Genomic DNA, 22034 nt, shown 5'->3' with positions numbered 1-22034 from the left:
TGTTATAAACATCTTGGACTTAGGCTAAAATGCTATGCTGCACCTTTCCACCCAAGTACGCTTGTAGTTTGGGAATTTTGTTCACTGACAATTGCCAGAAAACCTTTTTGATTCTGAAAATACAGCTTATTTAAACGTTTCTTCTATAACGTAACACAGCGCCATCGGAACCTTTTCTTGTGCGTGTGTATGGGTTGTAGCCTTTTTTTCCTGCCGCCAAAAGTAGGAGGAGTTTTGAGGCCAAAGCGCATGCTTCTAAAGTTCAGAGGGATGGCAATGTCAATCAAGAGTCCGCAGTTGAATACTTATTTACTTTGCAAAGATCGATCGATCGATCGAAAGAAATCAAAAGCCATAGGCTTAAAAATGGGGCACTGGCAAAGTAAACAAAATCCCATCACACACTTGAGCAGAAGAAGCCATTACTCTCAGGATTTAAATCTACGTGGGGAGACCCCAAAAGAACTCTTTGGCCTCATTAGTCATCCCTGTCAAGGCGTTGCTGAATAATCTCATGTGTTATAAACATCTTGGACTTAGGCTAAAATGCTATGCTGCACCTTACCACCCAAGTACGCTTGTAGTTTGGGAATTTTGTTCACTGACAATTGCCAGAAAACCTTTTTGATTCTGAAAATAGAGCTTATTTAAACGTTTCTTCTATAACGTAACACAGCGCCATCGGAACCTTTTCTTGTGCGTGTGTATGGGTTGTAGCCTTTTTTTCCTGCCGCCAAAAGTAGGAGGAGTTTTGAGGCCAAAGCGCATGCTTCTAAAGTTCAGAGGGATGGCAATGTCAATCAAGAGTCCGCAGTTGAATACTTATTTACTTTGCAAAGATCGATCAATCGATCGATCGAAAGAAATCAAAAGCCATAGGCTTAAAAATGGGGCACTGGCAAAGTAAACAAAATCCCATCACACACTTGAGCAGAAGAAGCCATTACTCTCAGGATTTAAATCTACGTGGGGAGACCCCAAAAGAACTCTTTGGCCTCATTAGTCATCCCTGTCAAGGCGTTGCTGAATAATCTCATGTGTTATAAACATCTTGGACTTAGGCTAAAATGCTATGCTGCACCTTACCACCCAAGTACGCTTGTAGTTTGGGAATTTTGTTCACTGACAATTGCCAGAAAACCTTTTTGATTCTGAAAATAGAGCTTATTTAAACGTTTCTTCTATAACGTAACACAGCGCCATCGGAACCTTTTCTTGTGCCTGTGTATGGGTTGTAGCCTTTTTTTCCTGCCGCCAAAAGTAGGAGGAGTTTTGAGGCCAAAGCGCATGCTTCTAAAGTTCAGAGGGATGGCAATGTCAATCAAGAGTCCGCAGTTGAATACTTATTTACTTTGCAAAGATCGATCAATCGATCGATCGAAAGAAATCAAAAGCCATAGGCTTAAAAATGGGGCACTGGCAAAGTAAACAAAATCCCATCACACACTTGAGCAGAAGAAGCCATTACTCTCAGGATTTAAATCTACGTGGGGAGACCCCAAAAGAACTCTTTGGCCTCATTAGTCATCCCTGTCAAGGCGTTGCTGAATAATCTCATGTGTTATAAACATCTTGGACTTAGGCTAAAATGCTATGCTGCACCTTACCACCCGAGTACGCTTGTAGTTTGGGAATTTTGTTCACTGACAATTGCCAGAAAACCTTTTTGATTCTGAAAATAGAGCTTATTTGAGCGTTTCTTCTATAACGTAACACAGCGCCATCGGACCGGACCACTCGGGCTGCCTCTGTGGCGCAACGGTAGCGCGTCTGACTCCAGATCAGAAAGTTGCGTGTTCAACTTCACGTCAGCGTCATGTACTTTGTTGATTCTTGTTATAGTGGGTGAACAGCATTCACTAATTCATGTTATGGGGCTGTTTCATACCTGTCACTCCGCAATCATGCGATCTGCCAAGAGGATTAGTTCAAATGCTCTAATACTCAACTGTTTGACAGTTTGGCCATTGCCCTCTGAGAGCTTTAGTTGTGAATGAAACTGCATATACACAAGTATAACTCAAAAGTACAGCATGCGATGGCCGAGAATCGATCCCGGGTCAACTGCTTGGAAGGCAGCTATGCTTACCACTATACCACCAATCGCAAGGACACATGCTTTCGCAGTGCCGTGTCGCAAATCGGCGCCTGTAATTGATATCTAAAGTTCCATGCACACGGAATATGGTTTGAAGATAATTACTATCATAGAAACGCCTTTTTTTGCACGGTTTCGCTGGTCGCATTTCTTGTCCAACTGAGCAACAGGTAGCGTGGCCGAGTGGTCTAAGGCGCAGGATTTATGCTCCAGTCTCTTCGGAGGCGTGGGTTCAAATTCCACCGCTGCCAGTTCGCATGCCGAACGTCAAGAGCAGGGCTGTGTGATGTCTGTCGGCAGCGCTTCCGTTTGAGTTTAGCTTTCATAAAATACATATTCTAAATCTGGCCCTGGTCAAAAGCCAACCAGGGATTCTTTACTTCCGCCAAATGGCCTGCCAGCAGGGGCCCGTACGGGAACAACATGAACCACGTTGTTGGCAGGATTCGAACCTGCACGGGAAATTCCCAATGGATTTCTAGTCCATCGCCTTAACCACTCGGCCACAACAACTCATTAGCTGCTTACGGGAACCTTTTCTTGTGCGTGTGTATGGGTTGTAGCCTTTTTTTCCTGCCGGAGTTTTGAGGCCAAAGCGCATGCTTCTAAAGTTCAGAGGGATGGCAATGTCAATCAAGAGTCCGCAGTTGAATACTTATTTACTTTGCAAAGATCGATCGATCGAAAGAAATCAAAAGCCATAGGCTTAAAAATGGGGCACTGGCAAAGTAAACAAAATCCCATCACACACTTGAGCAGAAGAAGCCATTACTCTCAGGATTTAAATCTACGTGGGGAGACCCCAAAAGAACTCTTTGGCCTCATTAGTCATCCCTGTCAAGGCGTTGCTGAATAATCTCATGTGTTATAAACATCTTGGACTTAGGCTAAAATGCTATGCTGCACCTTTCCACCCAAGTACGCTTGTAGTTTGGGAATTTTGTTCACTGACAATTGCCAGAAAACCTTTTTGATTCTGAAAATAGAGCTTATTTAAACGTTTCTTCTATAACGTAACACAGCGCCATCGGAACCTTTTCTTGTGCGTGTGTATGGGTTGTAGCCTTTTTTTCCTGCCGCCAAAAGTAGGAGGAGTTTTGAGGCCAAAGCGCATGCTTCTAAAGTTCAGAGGGATGGCAATGTCAATCAAGAGTCCGCAGTTGAATACTTATTTACTTTGCAAAGATCGATCGATCGATCGAAAGAAATCAAAAGCCATAGGCTTAAAAATGGGGCACTGGCAAAGTAAACAAAATCCCATCACACACTTGAGCAGAAGAAGCCATTACTCTCAGGATTTAAATCTACGTGGGGAGACCCCAAAAGAACTCTTTGGCCTCATTAGTCATCCCTGTCAAGGCGTTGCTGAATAATCTCATGTGTTATAAACATCTTGGACTTAGGCTAAAATGCTATGCTGCACCTTACCACCCAAGTACGCTTGTAGTTTGGGAATTTTGTTCACTGACAATTGCCAGAAAACCTTTTTGATTCTGAAAATAGAGCTTATTTAAACGTTTCTTCTATAACGTAACACAGCGCCATCGGAACCTTTTCTTGTGCGTGTGTATGGGTTGTAGCCTTTTTTTCCTGCCGCCAAAAGTAGGAGGAGTTTTGAGGCCAAAGCGCATGCTTCTAAAGTTCAGAGGGATGGCAATGTCAATCAAGAGTCCGCAGTTGAATACTTATTTACTTTGCAAAGATCGATCGATCGATCGATCGAAAGAAATCAAAAGCCATAGGCTTAAAAATGGGGCACTGGCAAAGTAAACAAAATCACATCACACACTTGAGCAGAAGAAGCCATTACTCTCAGGATTTAAATCTACGTGGGGAGACCCCAAAAGAACTCTTTGGCCTCATTAGTCTTCCCTGTCAAGGCGTTGCTGAATAATCTCATGTGTTATAAACATCTTGGACTTAGGCTAAAATGCTATGCAGCACCTTACCACCCAAGTACGCTTGTAGTTTGGGAATTTTGTTCACTGACAATTGCCAGAAAACCTTTTTGATTCTGAAAATAGAGCTTATTTGAGCGTTTCTTCTATAACGTAACACAGCGCCATCGGACCGGACCACTCGGGCTGCCTCTGTGGCGCAACGGTAGCGCTTCTGACTCCAGATCAGAAAGTTGCGTGTTCAACTTCACGTCAGCGTCATGTACTTTGTTGATTCTTGTTATAGTGGGTGAACAGCATTCACTAATTCATGTTATGGGGCTGTTTCATACCTGTCACTCCGCAATCATGCGATCTGCCAAGAGGATTAGTTCAAATGCTCTAATACTCAACTGTTTGACAGTTTGGCCATTGCCCTCTGAGAGCTTTAGTTGTGAATGAAACTGCATATACACAAGTACAACTCAAAAATACAGCATGCGATGGCCGAGAATCGAACCCGGGTCAACTGCTTGGAAGGCAGCTATGCTTACCACTATACCACCATCGCAAGGACACATGCTTTCGCAGTGCAGTGTCGCAAATCGGCGCCTGTAATTGATATCTAAAGTTCCATGCACACGGAACATGGTTTGAAGATAATTACTATCATAGAAACGCCTTTTTTTGCACGGTTTCGCTGGTCGCATTTCTTGTCCAACTGAGCAACAGGTAGCGTGGCCGAGTGGTCTAAGGCGCAGGATTTAGGCTCCAGTCTCTTCGGAGGCGTGGGTTCAAATTCCACCGCTGCCAGTTCTCATGCCGAACGTCAAGAGCAGGGCTGTGTGATGTCTGTCGGCAGCGCTTCCGTTTGAGTTTAGCTTTCATAAAATACATATTCTAAATCTGGCCCTGGTCAAAAGCCAACCAGGTATTCTTTACTTCCGCCAAATGGCCTGCCAGCAGGGGCCCGTACGGGAACAACATGAACCACGTTGTTGGCAGGATTCGAACCTGCGCGGGAAATTCCCAATGGATTTTCTTGTGCGTGTGTATGGGTCGTAGCCTTTTTTTCCTGCCGCCAAAAGTAGGAGGAGTTTTGAGGCCAAAGCGCATGCTTCTAAAGTTCAGAGGGATGGCAATGTCAATCAAGAGTCCGCAGTTGAATACTTATTTACTTTGCAAAGATCGATCGATCGAAAGAAATCAAAAGCCATAGGCTTAAAAATGGGGCACTGGCAAAGTAAACAAAATCCCATCACACACTTGAGCAGAAGAAGCCATTACTCTCAGGATTTAAATCTACGTGGGGAGACCCCAAAAGAACTCTTTGGCCTCATTAGTCATCCCTGTCAAGGCGTTGCTGAATAATCTCATGTGTTATAAACATCTTGGACTTAGGCTAAAATGCTATGCTGCACCTTTCCACCCAAGTACGCTTGTAGTTTGGGAATTTTGTTCACTGACAATTGCCAGAAAACCTTTTTGATTCTGAAAATAGAGCTTATTTAAACGTTTCTTCTATAACGTAACACAGCGCCATCGGAACCTTTTCTTGTGCGTGTGTATGGGTTGTAGCCTTTTTTTCCTGCCGCCAAAAGTAGGAGGAGTTTTGAGGCCAAAGCGCATGCTTCTAAAGTTCAGAGGGATGGCAATGTCAATCAAGAGTCCGCAGTTGAATACTTATTTACTTTGCAAAGATCGATCGATCGATCGAAAGAAATCAAAAGCCATAGGCTTAAAAATGGGGCACTGGCAAAGTAAACAAAATCCCATCACACACTTGAGCAGAAGAAGCCATTACTCTCAGGATTTAAATCTACGTGGGGAGACCCCAAAAGAACTCTTTGGCCTCATTAGTCATCCCTGTCAAGGCGTTGCTGAATAATCTCATGTGTTATAAACATCTTGGACTTAGGCTAAAATGCTATGCTGCACCTTACCACCCAAGTACGCTTGTAGTTTGGGAATTTTGTTCACTGACAATTGCCAGAAAACCTTTTTGATTCTGAAAATAGAGCTTATTTAAACGTTTCTTCTATAACGTAACACAGCGCCATCGGAACCTTTTCTTGTGCGTGTGTATGGGTTGTAGCCTTTTTTTCCTGCCGCCAAAAGTAGGAGGAGTTTTGAGGCCAAAGCGCATGCTTCTAAAGTTCAGAGGGATGGCAATGTCAATCAAGAGTCCGCAGTTGAATACTTATTTACTTTGCAAAGATCGATCGATCGATCGATCGAAAGAAATCAAAAGCCATAGGCTTAAAAATGGGGCACTGGCAAAGTAAACAAAATCACATCACACACTTGAGCAGAAGAAGCCATTACTCTCAGGATTTAAATCTACGTGGGGAGACCCCAAAAGAACTCTTTGGCCTCATTAGTCTTCCCTGTCAAGGCGTTGCTGAATAATCTCATGTGTTATAAACATCTTGGACTTAGGCTAAAATGCTATGCAGCACCTTACCACCCAAGTACGCTTGTAGTTTGGGAATTTTGTTCACTGACAATTGCCAGAAAACCTTTTTGATTCTGAAAATAGAGCTTATTTGAGCGTTTCTTCTATAACGTAACACAGCGCCATCGGACCGGACCACTCGGGCTGCCTCTGTGGCGCAACGGTAGCGCGTCTGACTCCAGATCAGAAAGTTGCGTGTTCAACTTCACGTCAGCGTCATGTACTTTGTTGATTCTTGTTATAGTGGGTGAACAGCATTCACTAATTCATGTTATGGGGCTGTTTCATACCTGTCACTCCGCAATCATGCGATCTGCCAAGAGGATTAGTTCAAATGCTCTAATACTCAACTGTTTGACAGTTTGGCCATTGCCCTCTGAGAGCTTTAGTTGTGAATGAAACTGCATATACACAAGTATAACTCAAAAATACAGCATGCGATGGCCGAGAATCGAACCCGGGTCAACTGCTTGGAAGGCAGCTATGCTTACCACTATACCACCATCGCAAGGACACATGCTTTCGCAGTGCAGTGTCGCAAATCGGCGCCTGTAATTGATATCTAAAGTTCCATGCACACGGAACATGGTTTGAAGATAATTACTATCATAGAAACGCCTTTTTTTGCACGGTTTCGCTGGTCGCATTTCTTGTCCAACTGAGCAACAGGTAGCGTGGCCGAGTGGTCTAAGGCGCAGGATTTAGGCTCCAGTCTCTTCGGAGGCGTGGGTTCAAATTCCACCGCTGCCAGTTCTCATGCCGAACGTCAAGAGCAGGGCTGTGTGATGTCTGTCGGCAGCGCTTCCGTTTGAGTTTAGCTTTCATAAAATACATATTCTAAATCTGGCCCTGGTCAAAAGCCAACCAGGTATTCTTTACTTCCGCCAAATGGCCTGCCAGCAGGGGCCCGTACGGGAACAACATGAACCACGTTGTTGGCAGGATTCGAACCTCACGGGAAATTCCCAATGGATTTCTAGTCCATCGCCTTAACCACTCGGCCACAACAACTCATTTGCTGCTTACGGGAACCTTTTCTTGTGCGTGTGTATGGGTCGTAGCCTTTTTTTCCTGCCGCCAAAAGTAGGAGGAGTTTTGAGGCCAAAGCGCATGCTTCTAAAGTTCAGAGGGATGGCAATGTCAATCAAGAGTCCGCAGTTGAATACTTATTTACTTTGCAAAGATCGATCGATCGATCGAAAGAAATCAAAAGCCATAGGCTTAAAAATGGGGCACTGGCAAAGTAAACAAAATCCCATCACACACTTGAGCAGAAGAAGCCATTACTCTCAGGATTTAAATCTACGTGGGGAGACCCCAAAAGAACTCTTTGGCCTCATTAGTCATCCCTGTCAAGGCGTTGCTGAATAATCTCATGTGTTATAAACATCTTGGACTTAGGCTAAAATGCTATGCTGCACCTTTCCACCCAAGTACGCTTGCAGTTTGGGAATTTTGTTCACTGACAATTGCCAGAAAACCTTTTTGATTCTGAAAATAGAGCTTATTTAAACGTTTCTTCTATAACGTAACACAGCGCCATCGGAACCTTTTCTTGTGCGTGTGTATGGGTTGTAGCCTTTTTTTCCTGCCGCCAAAAGTAGGAGGAGTTTTGAGGCCAAAGCGCATGCTTCTAAAGTTCAGAGGGATGGCAATGTCAATCAAGAGTCCGCAGTTGAATACTTATTTACTTTGCAAAGATCGATCGATCGATCGAAAGAAATCAAAAGCCATAGGCTTAAAAATGGGGCACTGGCAAAGTAAACAAAATCCCATCACACACTTGAGCAGAAGAAGCCATTACTCTCAGGATTTAAATCTACGTGGGGAGACCCCAAAAGAACTCTTTGGCCTCATTAGTCATCCCTGTCAAGGCGTTGCTGAATAATCTCATGTGTTATAAACATCTTGGACTTAGGCTAAAATGCTATGCTGCACCTTTCCACCCAAGTACGCTTGCAGTTTGGGAATTTTGTTCACTGACAATTGCCAGAAAACCTTTTTGATTCTGAAAATAGAGCTTATTTAAACGTTTCTTCTATAACGTAACACAGCGCCATCGGAACCTTTTCTTGTGCGTGTGTATGGGTTGTAGCCTTTTTTTCCTGCCGCCAAAAGTAGGAGGAGTTTTGAGGCCAAAGCGCATGCTTCTAAAGTTCAGAGGGATGGCAATGTCAATCAAGAGTCCGCAGTTGAATACTTATTTACTTTGCAAAGATCGATCGATCGATCGAAAGAAATCAAAAGCCATAGGCTTAAAAATGGGGCACTGGCAAAGTAAACAAAATCCCATCACACACTTGAGCAGAAGAAGCCATTACTCTCAGGATTTAAATCTACGTGGGGAGACCCCAAAAGAACTCTTTGGCCTCATTAGTCATCCCTGTCAAGGCGTTGCTGAATAATCTCATGTGTTATAAACATCTTGGACTTAGGCTAAAATGCTATCCAGCACCTTACCACCCAAGTACGCTTGAAGTTTGGGAATTTTGTTCACTGACAATTGCCAGAAAACCTTTTTGATTCTGAAAATAGAGCTTATTTGAGCGTTTCTTCTATAACGTAACACAGCGCCATCGGACCGGACCACTCGGGCTGCCTCTGTGGCGCAACGGTAGCGCGTCTGACTCCAGATCAGAAAGTTGCGTGTTCAACTTCACGTCAGCGTCATGTACTTTGTTGATTCTTGTTATAGTGGGTGAACAGCATTCACTCATTCATGTTATGGGGCTGTTTCATACCTGTCACTCCGCAATCATGCGATCTGCCAAGAGGATTAGTTCAAATGCTCTAATACTCAACTGTTTGACAGTTTGGCCATTGCCCTCTGAGAGCTTTAGTTGTGAATGAAACTGCATATACACAAGTATAACTCAAAAGTACAGCATGCGATGGCCGAGAATCGATCCCGGGTCAACTGCTTGGAAGGCAGCTATGCTTACCACTATACCACCAATCGCAAGGACACATGCTTTTGCAGTGCCGTGTCGCAAATCGGCGCCTGTAATTGATATCTAAAGTTCCATGCACACGGAACATGGTTTGAAGATAATTACTATCATAGAAACGCCTTTTTTTGCACGGTTTCGCTGGTCGCATTTCTTGTCCAACTGAGCAACAGGTAGCGTGGCCGAGTGCTCTAAGGCGCAGGATTTAGGCTCCAGTCTCTTCGGAGGCGTGGGTTCAAATTCCACCGCTGCCAGTTCTCATGCCGAACGTCAAGAGCAGGGCTGTGTGATGTCTGTCGGCAGCGCTTCCGTTTGAGTTTAGCTTTCATAAAATACATATTCTAAATCTGGCCCTGGTCAAAAGCCAACCAGGTATTCTTTACTTCCGCCAAATGGCCTGCCAGCAGGGGCCCGTACGGGAACAACATGAACCACGTTGTTGGCAGGATTCGAACCTCACGGGAAATTCCCAATGGATTTCTAGTCCATCGCCTTAACCACTCGGCCACAACAACTCATTAGCTGCTTACGGGAACCTTTTCTTGTGCGTGTGTATGGGTCGTAGCCTTTTTTTCCTGCCGCCAAAAGTAGGAGGAGTTTTGAGGCCAAAGCGCATGCTTCTAAAGTTCAGAGGGATGGCAATGTCAATCAAGAGTCCGCAGTTGAATACTTATTTACTTTGCAAAGATCGATCGATCGAAAGAAATCAAAAGCCATAGGCTTAAAAATGGGGCACTGGCAAAGTAAACAAAATCCCATCACACACTTGAGCAGAAGAAGCCATTACTCTCAGGATTTAAATCTACGCGGGGAGACCCCAAAAGAACTCTTTGGCCTCATTAGTCATCCCTGTCAAGGCGTTGCTGAATAATCTCATGTGTTATAAACATCTTGGACTTAGGCTAAAATGCTATGCTGCACCTTTCCACCCAAGTACGCTTGTAGTTTGGGAATTTTGTTCACTGACAATTGCCAGAAAACCTTTTTGATTCTGAAAATAGAGCTTATTTAAACGTTTCTTCTATAACGTAACACAGCGCCATCGGAACCTTTTCTTGTGCGTGTGTATGGGTTGTAGCCTTTTTTTCCTGCCGCCAAAAGTAGGAGGAGTTTTGAGGCCAAAGCGCATGCTTCTAAAGTTCAGAGGGATGGCAATGTCAATCAAGAGTCCGCAGTTGAATACTTATTTACTTTGCAAAGATCGATCGATCGATCGAAAGAAATCAAAAGCCATAGGCTTAAAAATGGGGCACTGGCAAAGTAAACAAAATCCCATCACACACTTGAGCAGAAGAAGCCATTACTCTCAGGATTTAAATCTACGTGGGGAGACCCCAAAAGAACTCTTTGGCCTCATTAGTCATCCCTGTCAAGGCGTTGCTGAATAATCTCATGTGTTATAAACATCTTGGACTTAGGCTAAAATGCTATGCTGCACCTTACCACCCAAGTACGCTTGTAGTTTGGGAATTTTGTTCACTGACAATTGCCAGAAAACCTTTTTGATTCTGAAAATAGAGCTTATTTGAGCGTTTCTTCTATAACGTAACACAGCGCCATCGGACCGGACCACTCGGGCTACCTCTGTGGCGCAACGGTAGCGCGTCTGACTCCAGATCAGAAAGTTGCGTGTTCAACTTCACGTCAGCGTCATGTACTTTGTTGATTCTTGTTATAGTGGGTGAACAGCATTCACTAATTCATGTTATGGGGCTGTTTCATACCTGTCACTCCGCAATCATGCGATCTGCCAAGAGGATTAGTTCAAATGCTCTAATACTCAACTGTTTGACAGTTTGGCCATTGCCCTCTGAGAGCTTTAGTTGTGAATGAAACTGCATATACACAAGTATAACTCAAAAATACAGCATGCGATGGCCGAGAATCGAACCCAGGTCAACTGCTTGGAAGGCAGCTATGCTTACCACTATACCACCATCTCAAGGACACATGCTTTCGCAATGCAGTGTCGCAAATCGGCGCCTGTAATTGATATCTAAAGTTCCATGCACACGGAACATGGTTTGAAGATAATTACTATCATAGAAACGCCTTTTTTTGCACGGTTTCGCTGGTCGCATTTCTTGTCCAACTGAGCAACAGGTAGCGTGGCCGAGTGGTCTAAGGCGCAGGATTTAGGCTCCAGTCTCTTCGGAGGCGTGGGTTCAAATTCCACCGCTGCCAGTTCTCATGCCGAACGTCAAGAGCAGGGCTGTGTGATGTCTGTCGGCAGCGCTTCCGTTTGAGTTTAGCTTTCATAAAATACATATTCTAAATCTGGCCCTGGTCAAAAGCCAACAAGGTATTCTTTACTTCCGCCAAATGGCCTGCCAGCAGGGGCCCGTACGGGAACAACATGAACCACGTTGTTGGCAGGATTAGAACCTGCGCGGGAAATTCCCAATGGATTTCTAGTCCATCGCCTTAACCACTCGGCCACAACAACTCATTAGCTGCTTACGGGAACCTTTTCTTGTGCGTGTGTATGGGTTGTAGCCTTTTTTTCCTGCCGGAGTTTTGAGGCCAAAGCGCATGCTTCTAAAGTTCAGAGGGATGGCAATGTCAATCAAGAGTCCGCAGTTGAATACTTATTTACTTTGCAAAGATCGATCGATCGATCGAAAGAAATCAAAAGCCATAGGCTTAAAAATGGGGCACTGGCAAAGTAAACAAAATCCCATCACACACTTGAGCAGAAGAAGCCATTACTCTCAGGATTTAAATCTACGTGGGGAGACCCCAAAAGAACTCTTTGGCCTCATTAGTCATCCCTGTCAAGGCGTTGCTGAATAATCTCATGTGTTATAAACATCTTGGACTTAGGCTAAAATGCTATGCTGCACCTTTCCACCCAAGTACGCTTGCAGTTTGGGAATTTTGTTCACTGACAATTGCCAGAAAACCTTTTTGATTCTGAAAATAGAGCTTATTTAAACGTTTCTTCTATAACGTAACACAGCGCCATCGGAACCTTTTCTTGTGCGTGTGTATGGGTCGTAGCCTTTTTTTCCTGCCGCCAAAAGTAGGAGGAGTTTTGAGGCCAAAGCGCATGCTTCTAAAGTTCAGAGGGATGGCAATGTCAATCAAGAGTCCGCAGTTGAATACTTATTTACTTTGCAAAGATCGATCGATCGATCGAAAGAAATCAAAAGCCATAGGCTTAAAAATGGGGCACTGGCAAAGTAAACAAAATCCCATCACACACTTGAGCAGAAGAAGCCATTACTCTCAGGATTTAAATCTACGTGGGGAGACCCCAAAAGAACTCTTTGGCCTCATTAGTCATCCCTGTCAAGGCGTTGCTGAATAATCTCATGTGTTATAAACATCTTGGACTTAGGCTAAAATGCTATGCTGCACCTTTCCACCCAAGTACGCTTGCAGTTTGGGAATTTTGTTCACTGACAATTGCCAGAAAACCTTTTTGATTCTGAAAATAGAGCTTATTTAAACGTTTCTTCTATAACGTAACACAGCGCCATCGGAACCTTTTCTTGTGCGTGTGTATGGGTTGTAGCCTTTTTTTCCTGCCGCCAAAAGTAGGAGGAGTTTTGAGGCCAAAGCGCATGCTTCTAAAGTTCAGAGGGATGGCAATGTCAATCAAGAGTCCGCAGTTGAATACTTATTTACTTTGCAAAGATCGATCGATCGATCGAAAGAAATCAAAAGCCATAGGCTTAAAAATGGGGCACTGGCAAAGTAAACAAAATCCCATCACACACTTGAGCAGAAGAAGCCATTACTCTCAGGATTTAAATCTACGTGGGGAGACCCCAAAAGAACTCTTTGGCCTCATTAGTCATCCCTGTCAAGGCGTTGCTGAATAATCTCATGTGTTATAAACATCTTGGACTTAGGCTAAAATGCTATCCAGCACCTTACCACCCAAGTACGCTTGAAGTTTGGGAATTTTGTTCACTGACAATTGCCAGAAAACCTTTTTGATTCTGAAAATAGAGCTTATTTGAGCGTTTCTTCTATAACGTAACACAGCGCCATCGGACCGGACCACTCGGGCTGCCTCTGTGGCGCAACGGTAGCGCGTCTGACTCCAGATCAGAAAGTTGCGTGTTCAACTTCACGTCAGCGTCATGTACTTTGTTGATTCTTGTTATAGTGGGTGAACAGCATTCACTCATTCATGTTATGGGGCTGTTTCATACCTGTCACTCCGCAATCATGCGATCTGCCAAGAGGATTAGTTCAAATGCTCTAATACTCAACTGTTTGACAGTTTGGCCATTGCCCTCTGAGAGCTTTAGTTGTGAATGAAACTGCATATACACAAGTATAACTCAAAAGTACAGCATGCGATGGCCGAGAATCGATCCCGGGTCAACTGCTTGGAAGGCAGCTATGCTTACCACTATACCACCAATCGCAAGGACACATGCTTTTGCAGTGCCGTGTCGCAAATCGGCGCCTGTAATTGATATCTAAAGTTCCATGCACACGGAACATGGTTTGAAGATAATTACTATCATAGAAACGCCTTTTTTTGCACGGTTTCGCTGGTCGCATTTCTTGTCCAACTGAGCAACAGGTAGCGTGGCCGAGTGGTCTAAGGCGCAGGATTTATGCTCCAGTCTCTTCGGAGGCGTGGGTTCAAATTCCACCGCTGCCAGTTCTCATGCCGAATGTCAAGAGCAGGGCTGTGTGATGTCTGTCGGCAGCGCTTCCGTTTGAGTTTAGCTTTCATAAAATACATATTCTAAATCTGGCCCTGGTCAAAAGCCAACCAGGGATTCTTTACTTCCGCCAAATGGCCTGCCAGCAGGGGCCCGTACGGGAACAACATGAACCACATTGTTGGCAGGATTCGAACCTGCACAGGAAATTCCCAATGGATTTCTAGTCCATCACCTTAACCACTCGGCCACAACAACTCATTAGCTGCTTCAGGAACCTTTTCTTGTGCGTGTGTATGGGTTGTAGCCTTTTTTTCCTGCCGCCAAAAGTAGGAGGAGTTTTGAGGCCAAAGCGCATGCTTCTAAAGTTCAGAGGGATGGCAATGTCAATCAAGAGTCCGCAGTTGAATACTTATTTACTTTGCAAAGATCGATCGATCGATCGAAAGAAATCAAAAGCCATAGGCTTAAAAATGGGGCACTGGCAAAGTAAACAAAATCCCATCACACACTTGAGCAGAAGAAGCCATTACTCTCAGGATTTAAATCTACGTGGGGAGACCCCAAAAGAACTCTTTGGCCTCATTAGTCATCCCTGTCAAGGCGTTGCTGAATAATCTCATGTGTTATAAACATCTTGGACTTAGGCTAAAATGCTATCCAGCACCTTACCACCCAAGTACGCTTGAAGTTTGGGAATTTTGTTCACTGACAATTGCCAGAAAACCTTTTTGATTCTGAAAATAGAGCTTATTTGAGCGTTTCTTCTATAACGTAACACAGCGCCATCGGACCGGACTACTCGGGCTGCCTCTGTGGCGCAACGGTAGCGCGTCTGACTCCAGATCAGAAAGTTGCGTTTTCAACTTCACGTCAGCGTCATGTACTTTGTTGATTCTTGTTATAGTGGGTGAACAGCATTCACTAATTCATGTTATGGGGCTGTTTCATACCTGTCACTCCGCAATCATGCGATCTGCCAAGAGGATTAGTTCAAATGCTCTAATACTCAACTGTTTGACAGTTTGGCCATTGCCCTCTGAGAGCTTTAGTTGTGAATGAAACTGCATATACACAAGTATAACTCAAAAGTACAGCATGCGATGGCCGAGAATCGATCCCGGGTCAACTGCTTGGAAGGCAGCTATGCTTACCACTATACCACCAATCGCAAGGACACATGCTTTCGCAGTGCCGTGTCGCAAATCGGCGCCTGTAATTGATATCTAAAGTTCCATGCACACGGAACATGGTTTGAAGATAATTACTATCATAGAAACGCCTTTTTTTGCACGGTTTCGCTGGTCGCATTTCTTGTCCAACTGAGCAACAGGTAGCGTGGCCGAGTGGTCTAAGGCGCAGGATTTATGCTCCAGTCTCTTCGGAGGCGTGGGTTCAAATTCCACCGCTGCCAGTTCTCATGCCGAACGTCAAGAGCAGGGCTGTGTGATGTCTGTCGGCAGCGCTTCCGTTTGAGTTTAGCTTTCATAAAATACATATTCTAAATCTGGCCCTGGTCAAAAGCCAACCAGGGATTCTTTACTTCCGCCAAATGGCCTGCCAGCAGGGGCCCGTACGGGAACAACATGAACCACGTTGTTGGCAGGATTCGAACCTGCGCGGGAAATTCCCAATGGATTTCTAGTCCATCGCCTTAACCACTCGGCCACAACAACTCATTAGCTGCTTACGGGAACCTTTTCTTGTGCGTGTGTATGGGTTGTAGCCTTTTTTTCCTGCCGGAGTTTTGAGGCCAAAGCGCATGCTTCTAAAGTTCAGAGGGATGGCAATGTCAATCAAGAGTCCGCAGTTGAATACTTATTTACTTTGCAAAAATCGATCGATCGATCGAAAGAAATCAAAAGCCATAGGCTTAAAAATGGGGCACTAGCAAAATAAACAAAATCCCATCACACACTTGAGCAGAAGAAGCCATTACTCTCAGGATTTAAATCTACGTGGGGAGACCCCAAAAGAACTCTTTGGCCTCATTAGTCATCCCTGTCAAGGCGTTGCTGAATAATCTCATGTGTTATAAACATCTTGGACTTAGGCTAAAATGCTATGCTGCACCTTACCACCCAAGTACGCTTCCAGTTTGGGAATTTTGTTCACTGACAATTGCCAGAAAACCTTTTTGATTCTGAAAATAGAGCTTATTTAAACGTTTCTTCTATAACGTAAGACAGCGCCATCGGAACCTTTTCTTGTGCGTGTGTATGGGTTGTAGCCTTTTTTTCCTGCCGCCAAAAGTAGGAGGAGTTTTGAGGCCAAAGCGCATGCTTCTAAAGTTCAGAGGGATGGCAATGTCAATCAAGAGTCCGCAGTTGAATACTTATTTACTTTGCAAAGATCGATCGATCGATCGATCGAAAGAAATCAAAAGCCATAGGCTTAAAAATGGGGCACTGGCAAAGTAAACAAAATCACATCACACACTTGAGCAGAAGAAGCCATTACTCTCAGGATTTAAATCTACGTGGGGAGACCCCAAAAGAACTCTTTGGCCTCATTAGTCATCCCTGTCAAGGCGTTGCTGAATAATCTCATGTGTTATAAACATCTTGGACTTAGGCTAAAATGCTATGCTGCACCTTACCACCCAAGTACGCTTGTAGTTTGGGAATTTTGTTCACTGACAATTGCCAGAAAACCTTTTTGATTCTGAAAATAGAGCTTATTTGAGCGTTTCTTCTATAACGTAACACAGCGCCATCGGAACCTTTTCTTGTGCGTGTGTATGGGTTGTAGCCTTTTCTTCCTGCCGCCAAAAGTAGGAGGAGTTTTGAGGCCAAAGCGCATGCTTCTAAAGTTCAGAGGGATGGCAATGTCAATCAAGAGTCCGCAGTTGAATACTTATTTACTTTGCAAAGATCGATCGATCGATCGATCGAAAGAAATCAAAAGCCATAGGCTTAAAAATGGGGCACTGGCAAAGTAAACAAAATCCCATCACACACTTGAGCAGAAGAAGCCATTACTCTCAGGATTTAAATCTACGTGGGGAGACCCCAAAAGAACTCTTTGGCCTCATTAGTCATCCCTGTCAAGGCGTTGCTGAATAATCTCATGTGTTATAAACATCTTGGACTTAGGCTAAAATGCTATGCTGCACCTTACCACCCAAGTACGCTTGTAGTTTGGGAATTTTGTTCACTGACAATTGCCAGAAAACCTTTTTGATTCCTAAAATAGAGCTTATTTAAACGTTTCTTCTATAACGTAACACAGCGCCATCGGAACCTTTTCTTGTGCGTGTGTATGGGTTGTAGCCTTTTTTTCCTGCCGCCAAAAGTAGGAGGAGTTTTGAGGCCAAAGCGCATGCTTCTAAAGTTCAGAGGGATGGCAATGTCAATCAAGAGTCCGCAGTTGAATACTTATTTACTTTGCAAAGATCGATCGATCGATCGAAAGAAATCAAAAGCCATAGGCTTAAAAATGGGGCACTGGCAAAATAAACAAAATCCCATCACACACTTGAGCAGAAGAAGCCATTACTCTCAGGATTTAAATCTACGTGGGGAGACCCCAAAAGAACTCTTTGGCCTCATTAGTCATCCCTGTCAAGGCGTTGCTGAATAATCTCATGTGTTATAAACATCTTGGACTTAGGCTAAAATGCTATGCTGCACCTTACCACCCAAGTACGCTTCCAGTTTGGGAATTTTGTTCACTGACAATTGCCAGAAAACCTTTTTGATTCTGAAAATAGAGCTTATTTAAACGTTTCTTCTATAACGTAACACAGCGCCATCGGAACCTTTTCTTGTGCGTGTGTATGGGTTGTAGCCTTTTTTTCCTGCCGCCAAAAGTAGGAGGAGTTTTGAGGCCAAAGCGCATGCTTCTAAAGTTCAGAGGGATGGCAATGTCAATCAAGAGTCCGCAGTTGAATACTTATTTACTTTGCAAAGATCGATCGATCGATCGATCGAAAGAAATCAAAAGCCATAGGCTTAAAAATGGGGCACTGGCAAAGTAAACAAAATCCCATCACACACTTGAGCAGAAGAAGCCATTACTCTCAGGATTTAAATCTACGTGGGGAGACCCCAAAAGAACTCTTTGGCCTCATTAGTCATCCCTGTCAAGGCGTTGCTGAATAATCTCATGTGTTATAAACATCTTGGACTTAGGCTAAAATGCTATGCTGCACCTTACCACCCAAGTACGCTTGTAGTTTGGGAATTTTGTTCACTGACAATTGCCAGAAAACCTTTTTGATTCTGAAAATAGAGCTTATTTGAGCGTTTCTTCTATAACGTAACACAGCGCCATCGGACCGGACCACTCGGGCTGCCTCTGTGGCGCAACGGTAGCGCGTCTGACTCCAGATCAGAAAGTTGCGTGTTCAACTTCACGTCAGCGTCATGTACTTTGTTGATTCTTGTTATAGTGGGTGAACAGCATTCACTAATTCATGTTATGGGGCTGTTTCATACCTGTCACTCCGCAATCATGCGATCTGCCAAGAGGATTAGTTCAAATGCTCTAATACTCAACTGTTTGACAGTTTGGCCATTGCCCTCTGAGAGCTTTAGTTGTGAATGAAACTGCATATACACAAGTATAACTCAAAAATACAGCATGCGATGGCCGAGAATCGAACCCGGGTCAACTGCTTGGAAGGCAGCTATGCTTACCACTATACCACCATCTCAAGGACACATGCTTTCGCAGTGCAGTGTCGCAAATCGGCGCCTGTAATTGATATCTAAAGTTCCATGCACACGGAACATGGTTTGAAGATAATTACTATCATAGAAACGCCTTTTTTTGCACGGTTTCGCTGGTCGCATTTCTTGTCCAACTGAGCAACAGGTAGCGTGGCCGAGTGGTCTAAGGCGCAGGATTTAGGCTCCAGTCTCTTCGGAGGCGTGGGTTCAAATTCCACCGCTGCCAGTTCTCATGCCGAACGTCAAGAGCAGGGCTGTGTGATGTCTGTCGGCAGCGCTTCCGTTTGAGTTTAGCTTTCATAAAATACATATTCTAAATCTGGCCCTGGTCAAAAGCCAACAAGGTATTCTTTACTTCCGCCAAATGGCCTGCCAGCAGGGGCCCGTACGGGAACAACATGAACCACGTTGTTGGCAGGATTCGAACCTGCGCGGGAAATTCCCAATGGATTTCTAGTCCATCGCCTTAACCACTCGGCCACAACAACTCATTAGCTGCTTACGGGAACCTTTTCTTGTGCGTGTGTATGGGCTGTAGCCTTTTTTTCCTGCCGGAGTTTTGAGGCCAAAGCGCATGCTTCTAAAGTTCAGAGGGATGGCAATGTCAATCAAGAGTCCGCAGTTGAATACTTATTTACTTTGCAAAGATCGATCGATCGATCGAAAGAAATCAAAAGCCATAGGCTTAAAAATGGGGCACTGGCAAAGTAAACAAAATCCCATCACACACTTGAGCAGAAGAAGCCATTACTCTCAGGATTTAAATCTACGTGGGGAGACCCCAAAAGAACTCTTTGGCCTCATTAGTCATCCCTGTCAAGGCGTTGCTGAATAATCTCATGTGTTATAAACATCTTGGACTTAGGCTAAAATGCTATGCTGCACCTTACCACCCAAGTACGCTTGTAGTTTGGGAATTTTGTTCACTGACAATTGCCAGAAAACCTTTTTGATTCCTAAAATAGAGCTTATTTAAACGTTTCTTCTATAACGTAACACAGCGCCATCGGAACCTTTTCTTGTGCGTGTGTATGGGTTGTAGCCTTTTTTTCCTGCCGCCAAAAGTAGGAGGAGTTTTGAGGCCAAAGCGCATGCTTCTAAAGTTCAGAGGGATGGCAATGTCAATCAAGAGTCCGCAGTTGAATACTTATTTACTTTGCAAAGATCGATCGATCGATCGAAAGAAATCAAAAGCCATAGGCTTAAAAATGGGGCACTGGCAAAATAAACAAAATCCCATCACACACTTGAGCAGAAGAAGCCATTACTCTCAGGATTTAAATCTACGTGGGGAGACCCCAAAAGAACTCTTTGGCCTCATTAGTCATCCCTGTCAAGGCGTTGCTGAATAATCTCATGTGTTATAAACATCTTGGACTTAGGCTAAAATGCTATGCTGCACCTTACCACCCAAGTACGCTTCCAGTTTGGGAATTTTGTTCACTGACAATTGCCAGAAAACCTTTTTGATTCTGAAAATAGAGCTTATTTAAACGTTTCTTCTATAACGTAACACAGCGCCATCGGAACCTTTTCTTGTGCGTGTGTATGGGTTGTAGCCTTTTTTTCCTGCCGCCAAAAGTAGGAGGAGTTTTGAGGCCAAAGCGCATGCTTCTAAAGTTCAGAGGGATGGCAATGTCAATCAAGAGTCCGCAGTTGAATACTTATTTACTTTGCAAAGATCGATCGATCGATCGATCGAAAGAAATCAAAAGCCATAGGCTTAAAAATGGGGCACTGGCAAAGTAAACAAAATCACATCACACACTTGAGCAGAAGAAGCCATTACTCTCAGGATTTAAATCTACGTGGGGAGACCCCAAAAGAACTCTTTGGCCTCATTAGTCATCCCTGTCAAGGCGTTGCTGAATAATCTCATGTGTTATAAACATCTTGGACTTAGGCTAAAATGCTATGCAGCACCTTACCACCCAAGTACGCTTGTAGTTTGGGAATTTTGTTCACTGACAATTGCCAGAAAACCTTTTTGATTCTGAAAATAGAGCTTATTTGAGCGTTTCTTCTATAACGTAACACAGCGCCATCGGACCGGACCACTCGGGCTGCCTCTGTGGCGCAACGGTAGCGCGTCTGACTCCAGATCAGAAAGTTGCGTGTTCAACTTCACGTCAGCGTCATGTACTTTGTTGATTCTTGTTATAGTGGGTGAACAGCATTCACTAATTCATGTTATGGGGCTGTTTCATACCTGTCACTCCGCAATCATGCGATCTGCCAAGAGGATTAGTTCAAATGCTCTAATACTCAACTGTTTGATAGTTTGGCCATTGCCCTCTGAGAGCTTTAGTTGTGAATGAAACTGCATATACACAAGTATAACTCAAAAATACAGCATACGATGGCCGAGAATCGAACCCGGGTCAACTGCTTGGAAGGCAGCTATGCTTACCACTATACCACCATCGCAAGGACACATGCTTTCGCAGTGCAGTGTCGCAAATCGGCGCCTGTAATTGATATCTAAAGTTCCATGCACACGGAACATGGTTTGAAGATAATTACTATCATAGAAACGCCTTTTTTTGCACGGTTTCGCTGGTCGCATTTCTTGTCCAACTGAGCAACAGGTAGCGTGGCCGAGTGCTCTAAGGCGCAGGATTTAGGCTCCAGTCTCTTCGGAGGCGTGGGTTCAAATTCCACCGCTGCCAGTTCTCATGCCGAACGTCAAGAGCAGGGCTGTGTGATGTCTGTCGGCAGCGCTTCCGTTTGAGTTTAGCTTTCATAAAATACATATTCTAAATCTGGCCCTGGTCAAAAGCCAACCAGGTATTCTTTACTTCCGCCAAATGGCCTGCCAGCAGGGGCCCGTACGGGAACAACATGAACCACGTTGTTGGCAGGATTCGAACCTGCGCGGGAAATTCCCAATGGATTTCTAGTCCATCGCCTTAACCACTCGGCCACAACAACTCATTAGCTGCTTACGGGAACCTTTTCTTGTGCATGTGTATGGGTCGTAGCCTTTTTTTCCTGCCGCCAAAAGTAGGAGGAGTTTTGAGGCCAAAGCGCATGCTTCTAAAGTTCAGAGGGATGGCAATGTCAATCAAGAGTCCGCAGTTGAATACTTATTTACTTTGCAAAGATCGATCGATCGATCGAAAGAAATCAAAAGCCATAGGCTTAAAAATGGGGCACTGGCAAAGTAAACAAAATCCCATCACACACTTGAGCAGAAGAAGCCATTACTCTCAGGATTTAAATCTACGTGGGGAGACCCCAAAAGAACTCTTTGGCCTCATTAGTCATCCCTGTCAAGGCGTTGCTGAATAATCTCATGTGTTATAAACATCTTGGACTTAGGCTAAAATGCTATGCTGCACCTTACCACCCAAGT

The 22034-nt window shown here is 44.2% G+C and overlaps 18 non-coding genes across 18 annotated transcripts; 7 read left to right on the top strand and 11 right to left on the bottom strand.

Annotated features, from left to right (window-relative positions):
- The first annotated feature begins 2267 nt into the window (after positions 1-2267).
- On the top strand, positions 2268-2349 carry trnai-uau (transfer RNA isoleucine (anticodon UAU)). The gene has a single exon. It is a non-coding gene; the product is annotated as a tRNA-Ile (tRNA).
- Positions 2350-2529: 180 nt separating this feature from the next.
- On the bottom strand, positions 2530-2611 carry trnas-aga (transfer RNA serine (anticodon AGA)). The gene has a single exon. It is a non-coding gene; the product is annotated as a tRNA-Ser (tRNA).
- Positions 2612-4474: 1863 nt separating this feature from the next.
- On the bottom strand, positions 4475-4546 carry trnag-ucc (transfer RNA glycine (anticodon UCC)). The gene has a single exon. It is a non-coding gene; the product is annotated as a tRNA-Gly (tRNA).
- Positions 4547-4706: 160 nt separating this feature from the next.
- Positions 4707-4788, top strand: trnal-uag (transfer RNA leucine (anticodon UAG)). The gene has a single exon. It is a non-coding gene; the product is annotated as a tRNA-Leu (tRNA).
- Positions 4789-6866: 2078 nt separating this feature from the next.
- On the bottom strand, positions 6867-6938 carry trnag-ucc (transfer RNA glycine (anticodon UCC)). The gene has a single exon. It is a non-coding gene; the product is annotated as a tRNA-Gly (tRNA).
- Positions 6939-7098: 160 nt separating this feature from the next.
- trnal-uag (transfer RNA leucine (anticodon UAG)) lies at positions 7099-7180 on the top strand. Its single transcript has one exon. It is a non-coding gene; the product is annotated as a tRNA-Leu (tRNA).
- A 180-nt stretch (positions 7181-7360) lies between these two features.
- trnas-aga (transfer RNA serine (anticodon AGA)) lies at positions 7361-7441 on the bottom strand. The gene has a single exon. It is a non-coding gene; the product is annotated as a tRNA-Ser (tRNA).
- Positions 7442-9812: 2371 nt separating this feature from the next.
- trnas-aga (transfer RNA serine (anticodon AGA)) lies at positions 9813-9893 on the bottom strand. The gene has a single exon. It is a non-coding gene; the product is annotated as a tRNA-Ser (tRNA).
- A 1587-nt stretch (positions 9894-11480) lies between these two features.
- Positions 11481-11562, top strand: trnal-uag (transfer RNA leucine (anticodon UAG)). The gene has a single exon. It is a non-coding gene; the product is annotated as a tRNA-Leu (tRNA).
- Positions 11563-11742: 180 nt separating this feature from the next.
- Positions 11743-11824, bottom strand: trnas-aga (transfer RNA serine (anticodon AGA)). Its single transcript has one exon. It is a non-coding gene; the product is annotated as a tRNA-Ser (tRNA).
- Positions 11825-13920: 2096 nt separating this feature from the next.
- Positions 13921-14002, top strand: trnai-uau (transfer RNA isoleucine (anticodon UAU)). Its single transcript has one exon. It is a non-coding gene; the product is annotated as a tRNA-Ile (tRNA).
- Positions 14003-14182: 180 nt separating this feature from the next.
- Positions 14183-14264, bottom strand: trnas-aga (transfer RNA serine (anticodon AGA)). The gene has a single exon. It is a non-coding gene; the product is annotated as a tRNA-Ser (tRNA).
- A 1074-nt stretch (positions 14265-15338) lies between these two features.
- On the top strand, positions 15339-15420 carry trnai-uau (transfer RNA isoleucine (anticodon UAU)). The gene has a single exon. It is a non-coding gene; the product is annotated as a tRNA-Ile (tRNA).
- A 180-nt stretch (positions 15421-15600) lies between these two features.
- On the bottom strand, positions 15601-15682 carry trnas-aga (transfer RNA serine (anticodon AGA)). Its single transcript has one exon. It is a non-coding gene; the product is annotated as a tRNA-Ser (tRNA).
- A 3141-nt stretch (positions 15683-18823) lies between these two features.
- On the top strand, positions 18824-18905 carry trnal-uag (transfer RNA leucine (anticodon UAG)). Its single transcript has one exon. It is a non-coding gene; the product is annotated as a tRNA-Leu (tRNA).
- A 180-nt stretch (positions 18906-19085) lies between these two features.
- On the bottom strand, positions 19086-19167 carry trnas-aga (transfer RNA serine (anticodon AGA)). The gene has a single exon. It is a non-coding gene; the product is annotated as a tRNA-Ser (tRNA).
- A 1867-nt stretch (positions 19168-21034) lies between these two features.
- On the bottom strand, positions 21035-21106 carry trnag-ucc (transfer RNA glycine (anticodon UCC)). Its single transcript has one exon. It is a non-coding gene; the product is annotated as a tRNA-Gly (tRNA).
- Positions 21107-21528: 422 nt separating this feature from the next.
- Positions 21529-21610, bottom strand: trnas-aga (transfer RNA serine (anticodon AGA)). The gene has a single exon. It is a non-coding gene; the product is annotated as a tRNA-Ser (tRNA).
- Positions 21611-22034: the final 424 nt, after the last annotated feature.

The sequence above is a fragment of the Eucyclogobius newberryi genome, unplaced genomic scaffold, assembly GCF_026437365.1.
Source record: "Eucyclogobius newberryi isolate DKJ021-1_F unplaced genomic scaffold, fEucNew1.0.hap1 SCAF_36, whole genome shotgun sequence".
Lineage (NCBI taxonomy): Eukaryota > Metazoa > Chordata > Actinopteri > Gobiiformes > Gobiidae > Eucyclogobius > Eucyclogobius newberryi.
This window is presented reverse-complemented; position numbering and strand designations above follow the sequence as displayed.